The 16,956-nt window shown below is 36.8% G+C and overlaps 1 protein-coding gene and 1 long non-coding RNA gene across 14 annotated transcripts in view; one reads left to right on the top strand and one right to left on the bottom strand.

Moving 5' to 3' along the window:
• PPFIA2 (PTPRF interacting protein alpha 2) overlaps positions 1-16,956 on the bottom strand; it is a 468,430-nt gene that overhangs the window by 398,527 nt on the left and 52,947 nt on the right. The window lies entirely within an intron of this gene.
• LOC309609378 overlaps positions 5,133-16,956 on the top strand; it is a 362,595-nt gene continuing 350,771 nt past the window's right edge. The window contains exon 1 of the long non-coding RNA XR_014233391.1: positions 5,133-5,246. This is a non-coding gene — a long non-coding RNA (uncharacterized lncRNA). The remainder of the gene's footprint in view (positions 5,247-16,956) is intronic.

A 16,956-nucleotide genomic window follows, 5' to 3' on the forward strand; every position in this document is an offset into this window, starting at 1 on the left:
AACTCTTCTTGTATACAATGGCTTCAGCAAAACTTTTTGTCTACAATACATATTACTATATTTTCATTTCTTCAGAATTCATTATTGATCAAGGAATTTCTCAAGCCAAATCATGAATTCTTCTCTCAGGAAAGGAATTAAAGATGTTTTTGACAGTGTTTTTGAATATAGGCAAAAAAAAAACTAACCTACTAAAATGGGATCCAATTAGTCCTGACCTATTTGATCTCCTGCTATGTTTTTCTCCACTAGATGAAAAGATACTCTTTCATCCTTAAACCTCATACACTTAAAAGGATATAGAGTTCTACCTTTTGACCTTGATTTTTTTTTCTCTTAAGGAACAAGATTTTTTTGCATGTGAAAGAAATTAATTTTAATCTTAAATCTGGGTTTATTATGAATCTAGAATCATATTTTGTTGTTGAAATAAATCACAGATAGACATTACTTAATGAGAGAAGTGGAAGGCTTACATAGAAAATGTAGATTTTCCTCTGAATTTCTAAATTTTATGTAATGAACATGTTTAATTGTGTAATGAATTAAACATAAAAAGGAAGATATCTTCCCCCTCCCTCTCAACTGGGAGGTCTTACTGGAAAGTATACACTCCAAATGAGATAATTTCTCAGTAATGTTTAAGACCTTAAGGCTATTCTGATTCACTAAATGTTATGCTATATGATAAATTATTTAAAACTGATTTACAAAATATAATTATTTATTTTAGTTACAATTCTCTTCCTTTACGACAACTCTCAGCTCAGACTTAGGGAGATACATTCAATTAGTTTGGGGAAGGAAGGGAAAAGAAAAACAGATAAATTAAATAAGTCACATTTATAACTATGAAGAGTTTTATAGGACACGAGCTGAAAAATCTATACATAACTATATCATACTATTGGATTTAGATTCACATTATTCAGAAGAGGGCAATTTATACTTTTTAGTAATAACATTAACCTAGAAACTGCAAGAGAACATAGGTTCTCTTTAGTAAAATGAAAATCAATCAATAAAAACTTCTAAAATGTTACAAATGCTCTCAAGTTCTCTCCCCTTCACTATTCAGCATGTTTCCTTAAGGCCAACACTTTGTTTTGTTCACCGCTCAATTCCCAGCACCTGGATCAATGCTTACATATGATAGGCACTCAATAAATATGATTGAATGACTGGATGAATATACTATTTCCATTCAAATCAGGGTAGAATGATCAATAAGGAAGTACTGACATTAATTTTCTTAAACAAATATATATATGGGGTATGGAATCTGCAATATAGAATACCATAACCAATGTGATAAGAATAATCCTATTCAGATAAATTTGTTGAGGGACATTTTAAAATAAGCCACATAACATACATTTACATGAATGTCACCATGGGTATCACTATTCCAGGAGAGAAACATGAAGATGACAAAAATACAGACCCCCATATCTTACTCTGAGAGTTTCTGATTTAGTAGACCAAGAGTTGAAAATATTTGTTTCTAAGAAATTAGATTTGTTTATGTAGGATTGTTGTGGATAAAGAGTCAGAAGAAGGAAAATGAAGATACAGGACCCTGAGGAAAAAACAGATTTTTTTTTTTTTTATAATTTGAGGCAAATCCTTTGCGGCAAATTAATTTGCATAACTTTTGGTCATTTCCTGTGCCTGTGGAGGGGTGGTGTGTGGAACGTGTGGTTTAGAGGTGTTATTAATTTAACCTACCTAATCCTTTTCATATATATATGCATACACTTATACACACACACACACACACACACAAACACTGTTATGGAAAGAGATTCATTCCTTCTCTTCTTTAAAGTAGTGACTTTGAGTAGACTGGATGCAAGTTATCTATTGCATGTTCCATGACAATACCATGTACTGTAATAAAATATATTTGAGCACAGGAGACTGTATTGCAAATATTGTTAGAGCTAAGATATTTGCTATCTTTGAGTAACTTTGAAAAGCAGAGTTATTTCTTCTAACTCAGAAAAGCCTTTAGATCTGATATTCTACTATCAAAGGATACTCAAAATCAAAACCACAGAAATAAAACACTGTAGGATTCAAGAAATTATAAGAAGTTACTAAAGGTGGTATATAGTATATAAACCTTTATTAATGAGCAAATTTATCCTCAAAGATAAAACTGGACCAATTGACTACTGACTTTTGAATCTGATTTGTTTCAATAGCAGTTTAAAAATGTGATAGGGTTAAGCAGACCTTGCTCTGTTACATATTCTTTTTTAAAAAAATAAATACAATACATAAAATTATTTCAAATTTTTATGATTTTATAATTGTGTAAATGACTTTTTGCAGACATATTTTCTTCTTGATTTAGTTTTTTTTCAGTATTTATCATGAATATTTGATGTAACAAAAATTGTGTAGTGGTCAAGTTACTTTATTCATATTAGTAATATAAGCTTTTGTCAAGAATATGTAAATTAAAAATTATGAAATATACCCTAAAACAAAAGTGAGCTTCTACCCTGATTATTAGAGTTAGGTATAGGTTAGTTAAGAGTAATCACAATGAAAGGAAAAACAAATTATTGGATTCTAAGATGGTTCTATAAACATGAAAGTTTGCTTTTAGTGGATTTTATCACCATGCTGATTCTCCATCTTATAATATTAAGCAATATTAATTATTGTCTCTGAATATACATTTCTTAGCCCTAAATCATCCCCCAGGTATCTATCTCCCCTCTTTTTAGTTCATCTTTTAGGTGTAGTATACATTTTTCTCTCTCCATATCTTCACTAATCATTCAATTCCAAACTTGTCTCCGTTTCCACATTTGTACTGAATCTTATCTTGTCAAGGGCACAATGATCTCAATATGCTGCTAAATAAAATTCTTATTAGATATCAGTACTACTATAGCATGGGTAAATCTTTGCTCCTTAAAATCTTAATCCATGAAACTTGTCTTCCTTAAAAATACTGGATTTTCTTTTAGTTCCACTCTTAACCCCATGATCACTCCTTCTCAGATTCCTCATGGATGCTTCTTCACCTCAGCTCCCCTGAAACTGGTATTCCACAGAATTCTATCCTTGACCCATCTGTCTTCTTGCTCTGTGATTCCCTCAGATGATCTCATTCATTCATAGAGTCATAACCACCAGCAATAATATATACTGATGATTCCTAAATCATTACCTGTCCTGGTGCCTAATGTCACCAAGAAATCTCAAATATAGTATATCCAAACTGAAGTCTTTATCTTTTCAACTGTCCCTCATACCTCAATTAATAATACCAACGTTCATCACCTAGATCAAACTTTGAGAAACCCCTGTATGATTCCCTTCTCTGTCACATTTAATTGATCACTCAGTCCTGCTACTTTTACCTTGTAAGTCAGTCTCAAACTTCTTTGCACAGAGTAAACTTGAAAGCTGATAAAAAGGCATATCCTACACCTCATCCAAAAGTTTCTGATTCAGAGGATCTGGGAATGAAAATCTGCATTTCTAGTATAGGAAGTTTGTTTTTTTAGGATGGCAAGATCTGAACATGTTTACAGGCTGCATATTGGCTGTGGATAAGGAATCACCAAAGAAGAAAAGAGGGAACTAATAATATTGTTAGGCATGTAGGCACCCCCTTTGTTGTGAAATCAGTCCTCTAACGTTTGGTAATGCACAGTACGTTGAAAGTAGTGGAGGGCTGGGCGATGTATAAAGGTAAAGATCCTATTATTTTTACCCGACCTTGTCTTTTCTTAGCTGTGTAAGTCAGTAAGATGTTCTTTTCTGCTTCTTTTTCAAGTCTTATTGTTCTATTTTATACTGCATTAGAAAAGATTATATTCTTTGTTTAAAACAAGAAGCCCAGGGGCTTCCCTGGTGGTGCAGTGGTTGAGAATCTGCCTGCCAATGTAGCGGACATGGGTTCGAGCCCTGGTCTGGGAAGATCCCACATGCCGCGGAGCAATTAGGCCCGTGAGCCGCAATTACTGAGCCTGCGCGTCTGGAGCCTGTGCTCCGCAACAAGAGAGGCCGCGATAGTGAGAGGCCCGCGCACCGCGAGGAAGAGTGGCCCCCACTTGCCGCAACTAGAGAAAGCCCTCGCACAGAAACGAAGACCCAACACAGCCATTAAAAATAAAATAAATAAACCCAAGGAAAAAAAAAAAAAAAAGCTGCTTCATAAATGAGAAAACAAAAAAAAACCCAAGAAGCCCAAAATGGAGTTGCTTCCGCTAAGCCCCTCACCAAACTGAGCCAATTTACAGTGTTGGCTCTCCCAGAAATGGCATCTTAAACCAGTCAGGAATCGCCAGATCAGCCTTAGTTAAGGAATCTGCCTGATAGACGCCTGCCATCCCTTAAAGGAAAGTAACTTTGCTGTAACCAACGTGCTTTTTTGCCTAGTTTATTTTCCTCGTTCCCGCTCCCTTCTGCCTAAAAAAGTCTTTCATTTTGAACAGCTCCTGGGAGCTCCTTTCCATTTGCTAGAATGGATGCTTCCCGATTGAATCGGCTTTTGCTCATATATAACTCCTAAACTTTTTTAAATGCCTCAGTTTATTTTTTAAGAGCTCTTAGTGTGAGAAGAGGGAACCGCTAGGAGACCCCCGACGGCCGCAGGAGCGACGAGCACCCCGACGTAGTAGTACCTGCTGAGCCCTGGGCCCGAGTCCTTCTCGCCGCCTCAGGAGGTGCTGGGTCGGTCGCTCGAGGAGCCCCCGCGGCTTTTGCCTGAGGAGCTTTCAGACTGTGTTTGAACTTATCCTTTTCCAGGCTCGCTGCGGAAACCTCGGACTGCGTCCAACTTAGAAACGGACCGAGGTGCGGGTCAGATGTGGGTCCGACTTAGAAACGGGACCGGGTTTGGGGTCGGACCGCGGACAAGTTAGGAAAGGGACTGGTTCCGGGTCAGACTGGGCCGGACTGAAGTTGGATTGGGCCCAGCGTGAGGCGTCAGGGGAATAAATTCTGTTTTAAGGCCGAACAAGCGGGTTAACTTTACCCAAGATAACTGTGAATTACAGCGGCCACAGCAAGAACTTTTAACCTGGATAAGCTTTTCCACTTACGAGGTGCCCTAGAAACAAGGGGGTTCTCGGCCAAGCACTCACTAAAAAAGAGTAGAGGGAAAACTATTTTTCCGCCTCCTCCTGAGCTTCTGGTGGACAGGATGAGACCCGCTGGGACATCCCACTCGCTCCAGAGCCTGCAGAATCCTGGGGAAAACTGGCAGAAGAAAGCAAAGGGTAAGAATTCTTATCAAAGTCAGCGCTCCCAGATTTCTCTCTGTGGTGCCTGGTTGAGAGAGGAAAGTAAAATTTCAGGTTGTCCCTTCCTTCCCAAATTCAGACTGGCAGGCAAAAAGCACTTGTAAGAATTAGATCTTTGACCTGACTTGTGAATTTGCTTTTGGATACCCATTGGTTGTTGATTCTTTCCCAGGGAAAGCTACTGCCTTCTTGATTGTCTCGTTGGCTTGGCAACAGTCAGGTGGGGGGGAGTCCCCCAAATATGGCTGGACAGAAATGTGGGTTGCACTCTGTTTGCGGCTGGGTTCCTACTGACTCTTGCAGCTCTCAGGGGAATTGTCTGAGTTTTTTTCTTTTGGTTGTCTTTAGGAGTGGCGCTGGGTCTTGGGAGGGTAGTATCTTTTGACTCTCTTTGGGGGCACCTCTTGCGTCCATGGGGTTGTTCAGTACTGCCAGTGAAGTCCCTGAGTAGGGGCCGAAATGACAAAAAAAAAAAAAAGGTAAGGGGGGATGTTCCATCTTTGCCATCTAGCTAATTCTGGACTTGCCTGTATTTAAAATTATTTGGCTCTCTGAGGCTAGCCTCTGAGGCCCACCATTGCCTCATTTGAAAAGCAAAGATAAACCTATGTAACTGTAAAAGTAATTACAAAGATCACAGTGGATATGTAAATGAAAATGTTTTGAAACATTACAGTTGTTCATCAAAGGCAAAGTTGTACTAACTGTATGTCTATCACTTTCAAATTTAAAAAATAAGTTATAATTCCTGTTCTTAGGCTTTTTAAAGATGTTTTCTTCTGCCAAATGTAAAATTTGTCATAGCGTGTGAAAAAAAATAATGATGAGCTTATTCTTATAAGGAATAAAGATTCTTATTCTTTATAGGAATACAACATGGAACCTGAAAATTTGCTCCGTCCAAAGTTTTGGGTTTTTTGGGTTTTTTTCACATTCCAAAGCATATGGTATCAGAACATGTATTGCAAAATAGTTTTATATCATTATATAAAAGATTACTAGTGCCACTTCTGGCATTGTGCATTATATTTGAATTTACATTTCAAATGCATACAGTGTTGAGAAATATAAAAAGTAAAGTGATGGCTAAAAATTACCACAGAAATATTTCAGAGGACAATTACCAGTAAAAGCAACAAAGAAGAAAACAAACAAACATGAAATCTAAATAGGTTAGTTGATTATAAAAATTGAGTAAAAAGAAACATTTTGAATGGAAATAAACTTCACTGAGAATGCTCAAAGTACGGACTTCTATATTTTATATACTTTAAAAATCAACAAAATGTCACCTACAAGTGACTCCCAAATTGAGATAAAAAGGTTTAGAAAATAGAGATGGACTATGGAGAAATGGCTAAACTCAGTAAGAATTTTGAACAAGTAAAAGTATCCAAGATTTTGAGATTGACAACTTAGACTTTGGAGTCATGTTGCCTCCTCCAGCACTTAGTGGTTAGGTTGCAATTGACTCAGCCACTGTGAATCTCATTTCCCTCAGCTGTGAGATAAAGATCATCAAGGGCCCCCGAACAACATTATCGGGAAGATTAAATGAAAATGTCACAAGTAAAGTGGTTGGGACAGCGCCTGGCACTTAGGCACCATTCAGCAAAGGGCAGCTCTTATGAAGCGTGGGTGTTGTAGCTGCTGCTTATAAGTGTTAGACAGAGACATGGTTCCGTTCTTTTGGGGCTTGGGTCAAACTGATCCATTCGTTTAGAGGGCACCATCTCTGAGGAACCACATGATTCTGGAACTCTGCTCGGACATCCATCCATTTCTGGTGCCTCAGGCAGTAGAATTTAAGCGCAGACTTTGTGTCAGACTACTTGAGTGAACTCCTGGCTCCAAGACTTCGGAAATGCATGATCTTAATTAAGTCACTTAAACTCTTTATTTATCTATACAATGAGGATGAAAATAATAGTTGACTAAATGGGTTATTGTGAAATTTAAATAACATGTTTCACATAAAGCACTTAAAACAGCATATGAAACATAGTGCTCAATAAATAAATATCAATCACTGCCTAATCTACCATTTTCTCCTTAAGTGTGTTGTAAAAATAGTAATGAGGTTATCCACTAAGACTATCTAAATAGAGGCTTATTACTTATGCTTCAGTTCACCACATAACTGTTCTTCTGATAAACCCTGAACTGAACTCTTTTTCTGATTTAAGTTAACCTCAGAAGAGTAAGCTATATATATTCTGGGAAGGTAAAAAGAGTAAAAAAGAAAGTGGCTGAAAGCTTAGATTTACAAGAGTTGAGTAAGGAAAGAGAGAGATAAAGAGAAAGAACAGCAGACTGGTAACTAGAGAAAGTGAGAGAAAACATGGGATGTAAGCAGGAATTTCCTGTCATTCGCTCCTAGCAGCTGGTTGTTGGATAGGAATAAGAAAAGTAGGGCAGCTGGCAAACACCCAGCTCTAGCTTCTCTTTCTGAGACCCTCCCCCACCGCCAATGGCACTGTGACTACTTGTCTAGAGCCACGCTCTAGCCCAGATTTTGCAAGCTGATGCAGCTCTGCACACACACCCCTTCAATATAGAAAGGTGCTGTAGCATGTCCCTGTCTAAATGTATCTTTTCTCTGTCCATTTTCTTTCCCCATTACTATGTTTCTCTCTTGCCATTGACAGCCGCAATTATAACTGTTGTCTCCACTAGTTCCTTCCACTACAAGAATTGCCTATTTCACTCCAGTCTGGCTTCAAATACACCATTCCAGGGAAGCCAGTCTTGTTGACATCACCAAATTATTTAAGTCCATTTTACTATGTGTCAGTAGCATTTCCTGGAGTTGTTCGTATCCTTTTTCAAAACACTGGGATTTATAGATCACAATAAGGATTTTGAGGTTTTATCCAAAGTGCACTAGAAAACCACAAAAAGATTTTTTGGGAGGGAAGCCTCCAGTGACACTACACTCTCTGGGTTTTGCACCTACTTCTCTAGTGTATCCTCCTCAAACAAAACTCTAAATGCCAGTTGTTATCAACTGAATGTTTGCATCTCCTTCAAATTTACATGTTGAAGCCTAATCCCCATAACGATGGTATTAGGAGGTAGAGCTTTTGGGAAGTGCTTAGCTTTAGGAGGGTGCTTAGCTTTAGGAGGGTGCTTAGCTTTAGGTCAGAAGGGTGAAGCTCTCAGGCTGGGATTAGTGCCCTTATAAACACAGGAGGAACACCACAAAGTTCTCACTCTCTCCTCCATTTGAGGACAGAGAGAAAAAGCAGAGGTCTGCAAGTCAGAGAGAGGGTGCTCACCAAGAACCAAATCTGCTGGCACAGTGATCTTGGACTTCCCAGCCTCCAGAACTGTAAGAAATAAATGCTGTTGTTTAAGTCACCCAGTCTATAGTATGTATTATGGCAGCCTGAACTCATACACAGGTGTTCCCCAGGGTTCAGTTTGGAGACCTCCTCCTTCTTTCTCTACACTTTTTCTCCAGGGGTTTTCATCCATTTCCATACGTTTTCAAGACTATCTAAATGTGTCAGTGAATTCCAAATTTGTACTTTTGGCTCCCCAAATTTCCTTTGAGCTCCAGATTTTTATAACAATATGCTTATCCTACATTTTATTGGGCATCTCACAGATACCTCAAGCTTAAGTTTAAAAATTGTTTTTTATAGCCTCCTAATTGCATTTTTCTTAGTCCTGCCCATCTTTTTTATTTTTATTTATTTATTTTTTTAACATCTTTATTGGAGTATAATTGCTTTACAATGGTGTGTTAGTTTCTGCTTTCTAACAAAGTGAATCAGCCATACATATACATATATCTATATCCCCATATCCCCTCCCTCTTGTGTCTCCCTCCCTCCCCTCTAGGTGGACACAAAGCACCAAGCTGATCTCCCTGTGCCATGCAGCTGCGTCCCACTAGCTATCTGTTTTACATTTGGTAGTGTATATATGTCCATGCCACTCTCTCACTTTGTCACATCTTACCCTTCCCCCTCCCCATATCCTCAAGTCCATTCTCTAGTAGGTCTGTGTCTTTATTCCCGTCTTGCCACTAGGTTCTTCATGAACTATTTTTTTTTTCCCTTAGATTCCATATATATGTGTTAGCATACTGTATTTGTTTTTCTCTTTCTGACTTACTTCACTCTGTATGACAGACTCTAACTCCATCCACCTCACTACAAATAACTCAATTTCGTTTCTTTTTATGGCTGAGTAATATTCCATTGTATATATGTGCCACATCTTCTTTATCCATTCATCTGTAGATGGACACTTAGGTTGCTTCCATGTCCTGGCTATTGTAAATAGAGCTGCAGTGAACATTGTGGTACATGACTCTTTTTGAATTATGGTTTTCTCAGGGTATAGGCCCAGTAGTGGGATTGCTGGGTCGTACGGTAGTTCTATTTTTAATTTTTTGAGGAACCTCCAGGCTCTTCTCCATAGTCTGCCCATCTTTTTTTAAAAAAGAAGTTTTAACACCCACAAGTTGCAAAGCAGAAGCACTGTTAGTCATTCTTGATTCTTCACCCTTCCTTAATCCTCCCATACTATCCCTTAAGTCTTCTCCAAATCAATCCAAAATATGTCTTCTTTTCTTTTCCTCACCACTGCTACGACTCTGGCCCAAGTCACCATCTTCTATCCTAGGAACTCCTACAATGTGCCTCTTATTCTTATTCTATTTGCCCTCTTGCCCTCCTCCACTTGCTTCTGCAGAGTCATCTGTTAAAATATGAATGATGCCCTCATTACTCAAAATCTTTTAAGTAAAACCCAATTCTGCTGTTGCCTACAGATCTCAGCTTAATCCTGTGTCTTGCCTACCCATCCACCTTCATTTCATGCCACTGGGTCCTAGGTGCAGTGGCCATCTCTTAAATCCCAGCAGGGACCATGCTCTGTCTTATTCATGCTGTTCCCTCTCCTGTGAATGCTGTTTCTGCTGATCTTCATATAGCGATTCTTTATTAATCCTTCAAATCCCAGTTTAAATGTTCCCTGCTCATGGAGGCCCTACCCACTTCATCTATGCAGATTCCCTTTGTTATTCTTTCTCAACCATTTGTTCCTCATTGAATTAAGAGTATTTTATATGTATTGTTGCTTATATATTTTCTATCTTTATTTCTCATTACACTGTAAAATACAAAAGGGCAGGATCTTGTTCCTTGTATTCATTAATGCATGCTCAGTATCCAGCACATTTGCTGGATTCGTAGCACTCAATATGCTGAATGAATGAACTCAAGTATGAAATAGGCATTCAACATGCACTTAAATAGAGTTTATTATAAATTACACCATATAAATATGTTTAACTATATTACTATTTAGTAACGCTTACATATTACACATAATTGTTATGCAGAAATATTTTGAGTTCACCAACAAGTTTTTATTGAACCCAGTACCTACTTTATGCCCAGAATACTGTGTGGTATTATGGGGAGAGTTGATTAAAAATAAAGATAATCATTACTCTTAAAAAAAGGTTACAATCTAGAGGAGCTAATGTTTAAATACACAAAAAACATGGAAAGGATGTATAAAACGACTTCATGACGTGAAAAATAGCTGTAAAATATTTAATGAAACTTAATGATAATGAGGATCTCTTTGATGAAGAGTCATGGCCCTCCAAAAAGTGAGCACCTATGAGATGAGATAAAATAAATTACAATAACAGGTCCCACTAAAGTTGCAGAATCACATTACATATATGTGTGCACATGCAAAGTTCATGTGCCTTGGGAATTTTTAATACCTGCAGATAATTTATAAGAAGAATTCAGAATTGTAGTTTATCTAAAAAAAGTCAAAGTACATAATACTTTGGGGTAGCAAAATTTAATATATAAACAATAGTGACCTACCTTGTGTTTATCCTCTGACTGGTGTCAGACTGGCAAAAATGAATAATGTATAGTACCTACTCACAGTGTGTCCATAGTATGGTTGGAGGGAGAGGGAAGTAAAATAATCATATAAAAGCCAAATCAATTTACAGTTCAACAGGTGGTATAGAAAATACATACACACAAAGATGCTATGGAAGCCCCATGATTGAGGAGTCAACTAATTTGCTTGTGGGAGTCGAAGGTGGATTTACACAGGGTGTGTCATTTGAGCCAAGCCTTGAATATAAGTAGAGTTTTGACTGCTCATGAAATGTGAGAAGCTTATTCCAGATAGAAGGAATGACTTGTTCAAAGTCATAGGCCTGAGAGGAAACGAGGTGTCTGTGGAATATAGAATGCAAAGCAGTCTCAGTGAATTAATACAATAGGTTCTTGGAGCATACAAGACTTTTTCTACCCAGGCCAAAACATTCTACTTAAAGGAAAAATGCAAAAACGCAAGCCAATTATGGTGATACAGCTGGTTATTTTGTCATGATGCAAAACTGCCTAATCAGTCCTTTAACTTCTTTCTGCTGTGTTAACCATCTTTGTTAAACAAAAAATAGTTTATCTTTTGGAGAAACTTTAGGGACTCTTAAATCACAGATCAATGCATGTTCTAAAGCTTTACTGCCCAATTTGGAGCTGCAAGCCACAGGTGGCCACAGAGCACTGGAAACGTGGCTGTTACCACATGTTGAAATGATAATATTTTGGATACACTGGTTTAAATAAAACACATTATTAATATTATTTCACCTACAGGCATACCTCGGAGATATTGCTGGTTTGGTTCCAGACCACTGCAATAAAGCAAATATCACAATAAAGCGAGTCATACAGATATTTTGGTTTCCCAGTACATGTAAAAGTTAAGTTTACACTGAACTGTAGTCTATTAAGTGTGCAATAGCATTATGTCTGAAAAACAATGTACATACCTTAATTTAAAAATACTGTGTTGCTAAAAAATGCTAACCATCATCTGAGCCTGCAGGGAGTCTTAGTCTTTTTGCTATAGTAATATCAAAGATCACTGATCACGAATCACCACAACAAATATAATAATGATGAAAAAGTTAGAAATTTTGTGAGAATTACCAAAATGTGACACAGAGTCACAAAGTGAGCAAATGCTGTTGGAAATGGCACCGATAGGCTTGCTTGAGGTAGGGTTGCCACAAACCTTAAATTTGTAAAAAAACACAATATCTGCAAAGCACAAAAAACAAAGTGCAATAAAATGAGGTATGCCTGTATTTATTTTTCCTGTTTTTAAATGACTTCTAGAAAATTTTAAACTACATGTGCAGCTATTTCTATTAAAGAGTACTGTTCTAAAAGGTTTATAAAACAAATTAATACTATTCTCTAGGAATGGACAACACCAATTTAGAAGATTAGGGATTATTCAACACTGAGCCCATAAAATCCTCTCTAAAATTTATGTGATTAAAATGAAAACCATAAAAGTTTAGCATTGTATGATGCATAAGTATTCTCTTATACATGTGGGAAAGCATTGAGCATTTTTTAAAAATGTGGTTTCACCTAGAGAAGCTGTATTTTATAATTTTAATTAAACCTGGAAAGCTTCTACAGTATTGTATTGCCTTAGTGGAGAATTTCATGACCACCTTTATTTTTTAAATGAGGCTATTTATTGTGTTACTTTTGTTATTTCCACAATCTTAGAAAATTAACATACAAAAATACTTTTCTGATCCACGTGTGATACCCTTCCTTTGACTCTGTTCATTTTTAATAGTACTTTGTATGTATTAAAGCTAAAGATAAAATTAAAATGAAATCAGGTAGAAATGTATAGCAATTATTTTTATTGTGATTAGTTTTTTTAATTTTGAGAAATATAAAAGTAAAGAAGATGACAACATAATTTAGAATCAAATTGAAAATGGCTTAAAATGGTCAATATTTATTGGTCAAAGCTAGAGATTTTGGGACCCATCTACCAATTACTATGAAATTAAGGAAATGCATTTAGAAATTATTTGCAAGTCAATAAACCTCAAATAAAAAGTTTTCTGAGGTTATTTTGGTAAAATTATTACTTGTACAAAAAGTACAACTAATATTTATTTAGCTGAGTTAACATGAAGCAATAGTGACATTCAATAACATTAAACTAATTACATAGAGCCACTAATTTCTGCGAAGTGCCTTAAAATAAAATGGATTGTTACTATCTACTGTGTTTAGGGAATTTCTGCTAATATAAGAGACTCAGTTTATAGGCTACTTGGAATGATTGGGAATAACACAGCTGTTAAAATGCATGAGATTACACTGTAACAGCATCTTTTACCTAATAACAAATCAGGCCAGAAATACTAGTAAACATAATCACTGGGCCCTTAATGGAAGATTTCTGCTAATTTTGAAAGCTTTACAATCAGCTGTGATTCAATGAACCTGATTCCCTGTTAAACTGTTAGGGAAGGCAAAACAGTGTTGTCTTAGGAAGGCAATGCTAAAGATTCTATGTGAATTTTTACTTTATAAGGCAAGATAATTTTAAAAATAAAATTGTTTCATTATTTTTTGTAACTATAAAAAATTCATACATTGCACTAAGATTAAAGTACACTTTTTCTTTTAAATACTCACAACCCACCAGGGCCATTGTACTACCAGCATCTCAGACTTTCTCTCACACACTTCTCATTGTGCAAGAGACCTTCTTCCTGCTCCAGCCCTGCAAGCCTATTCTGGCCTGAGAATCCTTGTCCTTGCTGTTCCCTCTTCCAGAAAAGCAGTGTTCCTCAGTTCTCTCATAACTAGCTCCTTCTTTTCATGTAAATCTCGGTTCAAACATGACTACTTCAAAGTCCTCTTTCCAGAGTTCCCTTTTTAAGTGCTCATTATTTTCGCCTAATGCAAGAATTATTCCTTTCTTTTCCTCAGAAAAATCATCAAATTTGAATTTATCTTGTTAATTTGTGTGCATAGCTGTTGTTAGACTTTCCTCTGGAGAACATACACTCCATGGAAGCAGAAACATTGTTTGGCTTGTCCACCTCCGCTAACAAACTAATTAATAAAGTAATGGTATACACACACACATGCCACACACACACACACACACACACACACACACACACATACACACACATATATTTATAAATATATATTTATTGTCATATTGCTCCTGATATTTGGTAGTTTTTTTTTCATTAAAAATTTATTGAGAGGGCTTCCCTGGTGGCGCAGTGGTTAAGAATCCGCCTGCCAATGCAGGGGACACAGATTCGAGCCCTGGTCCGGGAAGATCCCACATGCCGCGGAGCAGCTAAGCCCGTGCACCACAACTGCTGAGCCTGTGCTCTAGAACCTGTGAGCCACAACTGTTGAAGCCCGCGCGCCTAGAGCCCATGCTCCGCAATAAGAGAAGCCACCGCGGTGAGAAGCCCATGAACTGCAGCAAAGAGTAGTCCCCCTCGCTGCAACTAGAGAAAGCCCGCGTGCAGCAACGAAGACCCAACACAGCCAAAAATAAATAATTAAAAAAAAAAATCTATTGAGAGCTTTCAAAGTCCATAAGCATATCTCTGTAGCATATGTTTTAATGATTACAGGGCATTCCACCATTTCAATACACTAGACTTTGTTATCAAATCCTCTATTGTTGGATACATAGGTTCCTACCATTTTTGCATATTATAAACAATATTTTGACTTACATCCTTGTAGGTACATATTTGAACACTTGCCTGATTATTTCCTCCAGATAAATTCTAAGTTAAACTAAGTAAATAAAAATATACAAATTTTAAATTTTGACTCATATAATCATACTTTTCTACAAAAATGTTTTACCAGTTTCTACTTACATCAACATTGTGTATAAGTGACTATTTCTCCATAGTCTTGGCAATATGGAAATTATCAATACTTGCCGATTCAGTTCAGTAGGGGAGAATATATCACATCTTTTTTTTTTTTGGCTGTGTTGGGTCTTCGTTGCTGCGCGGGCTTTCTCTAGTTGCGGTGAGCGGGAGCTACTCTTTGTTGCAGTGCCTGGGCTTCTCACTGCGGTGGCTTTTCTTGTTGCGGAGCACGGGCTCTAGGTGCGCGGGCTTCAGCAGTTGTGGCTCGCAGGCTCTAGAGCGGAGGCTCAGTAGTTGTGGTGCATGGGCTTAGTTGCTCCACGGCATGTGGGATCTTCCCGGACCAGGGATAGAACCCGTGTCCCCTGCATTGGCAGGCGGATTCTTAACCACTGCGCCACCCGGGGAAGTCCCTATCATTTCTTCTTGAATGAATTGTTCATGGCCTTTGGAACATTGGAAAGTTTATCTTTTTCAATGATTTCTAAGATCTATTCACGTATTAAGATAATTTAATATGTGTAGTCAAATTATATATAATTTTTTCTAATTTTTATATGTATTTTATCTTTTTCATGTATGTTTAGCTGTTTTATAGTAAAATCTGTTTTCCCTTCAAGTTTTTTATTTTTAGTATCAAGTTTTACAGGGTGTGACTTTATCCCAAGACTATGAAAATTACACACACACACACACACACACAAAACATACATAATGTGCATATATTATATGTCACACATGTACATACTATATATTGGTCTCATTTTCATCTTTAATATTCAACAAAAATCTATAAGTATTAGAGAAATCACTTTGCAAGTTTGAAAGTGTTGGGGCTTATTATCAGTGTACCATCCTGATAGTTTGATACAAAGTCCTTAATATTTTCTATTGATCTCAAAGAGAACCTCACAAATAATATTGTTCCTGTATAGGACAAAAATGCTAAAATCCCTTAATGGCAAATGTGTCTTTCTCAACTGACTTTAATTTTGTTTCATAAGGATGTGCCTTAAAAGGGGCTGCCTATACTTCTAAACAGACTTAGAAACTTAGAGTAAGAGTTTAATAATAAGTACCAGTAATAGAGATTACGTGTCTTTAGGTTGCATTTTGGTACCATATAATGTTTTCAGTTATGACTAACAAACAGCCCACTCTCAAATATATTCTGAAGGTAGATAAAGTTTGAAACATCGTGATTTAACAGGTGGCTTAGTGGGTGACTCAGTCCTTTCACTCTGGCTCTAACAATAACATAAAAGGATTTTTTAGTGGGACATCACTGTTCTTTTTTTTTTTCTTTGATATCAACCACACACACAAAAAGACTGGGTTATACTTCCAATTGTGCTGTCTTTAACTTGGATAATGAAGTTACCATCCTATCAGTACCTAAGACTTCCTTAAATGTTCTGTTATATTCAACCACATGTCCAAGAGAAGTGATGATGGGGCTAGAGTCCCACTGAGTAAGTAAAGTTTGCTTTTATCATAAACTTATTATTCTCAAGGCAAGGGCTGGAACCTATTTTTGGAAGCCTCAAATATTAAATTTTTCATTTTCATGTTAACTTTTTTCATTTTCTTGCTCTTTTTATGCATAATAGAAATTAATAATAAGACAAATTGTCACCTGTGTGATACATAGCCATAATTAGTATTTCTGTGGTTCCCTTTAATATTTCAGTGCAAATTTGTTAGAAAATACCATAAATAATAATAACAAAGCTGTTGTGAGGACTGACTTTATGCTAAGAGCTTTAAGAATATTAATTCATTTAATCTTCATAGCAAACTCATGAGGTTAGTACTATTTTTATTCCTACTTGACAGGCAAAAAACTGACTGACCAGAAACTTAAAGACACTTGTCCAAAGTCACACAGCTAGGAATGGCAGAGATAAGACACAAAAGTAGGCAGACTGCTTCTACAGCCCCTCTCAAAGA

Source organism: Balaenoptera borealis (assembly GCF_965194805.1).
Source record: "Balaenoptera borealis genome assembly, chromosome: 13".
NCBI classification, from domain to species: domain Eukaryota; kingdom Metazoa; phylum Chordata; class Mammalia; order Artiodactyla; family Balaenopteridae; genus Balaenoptera; species Balaenoptera borealis.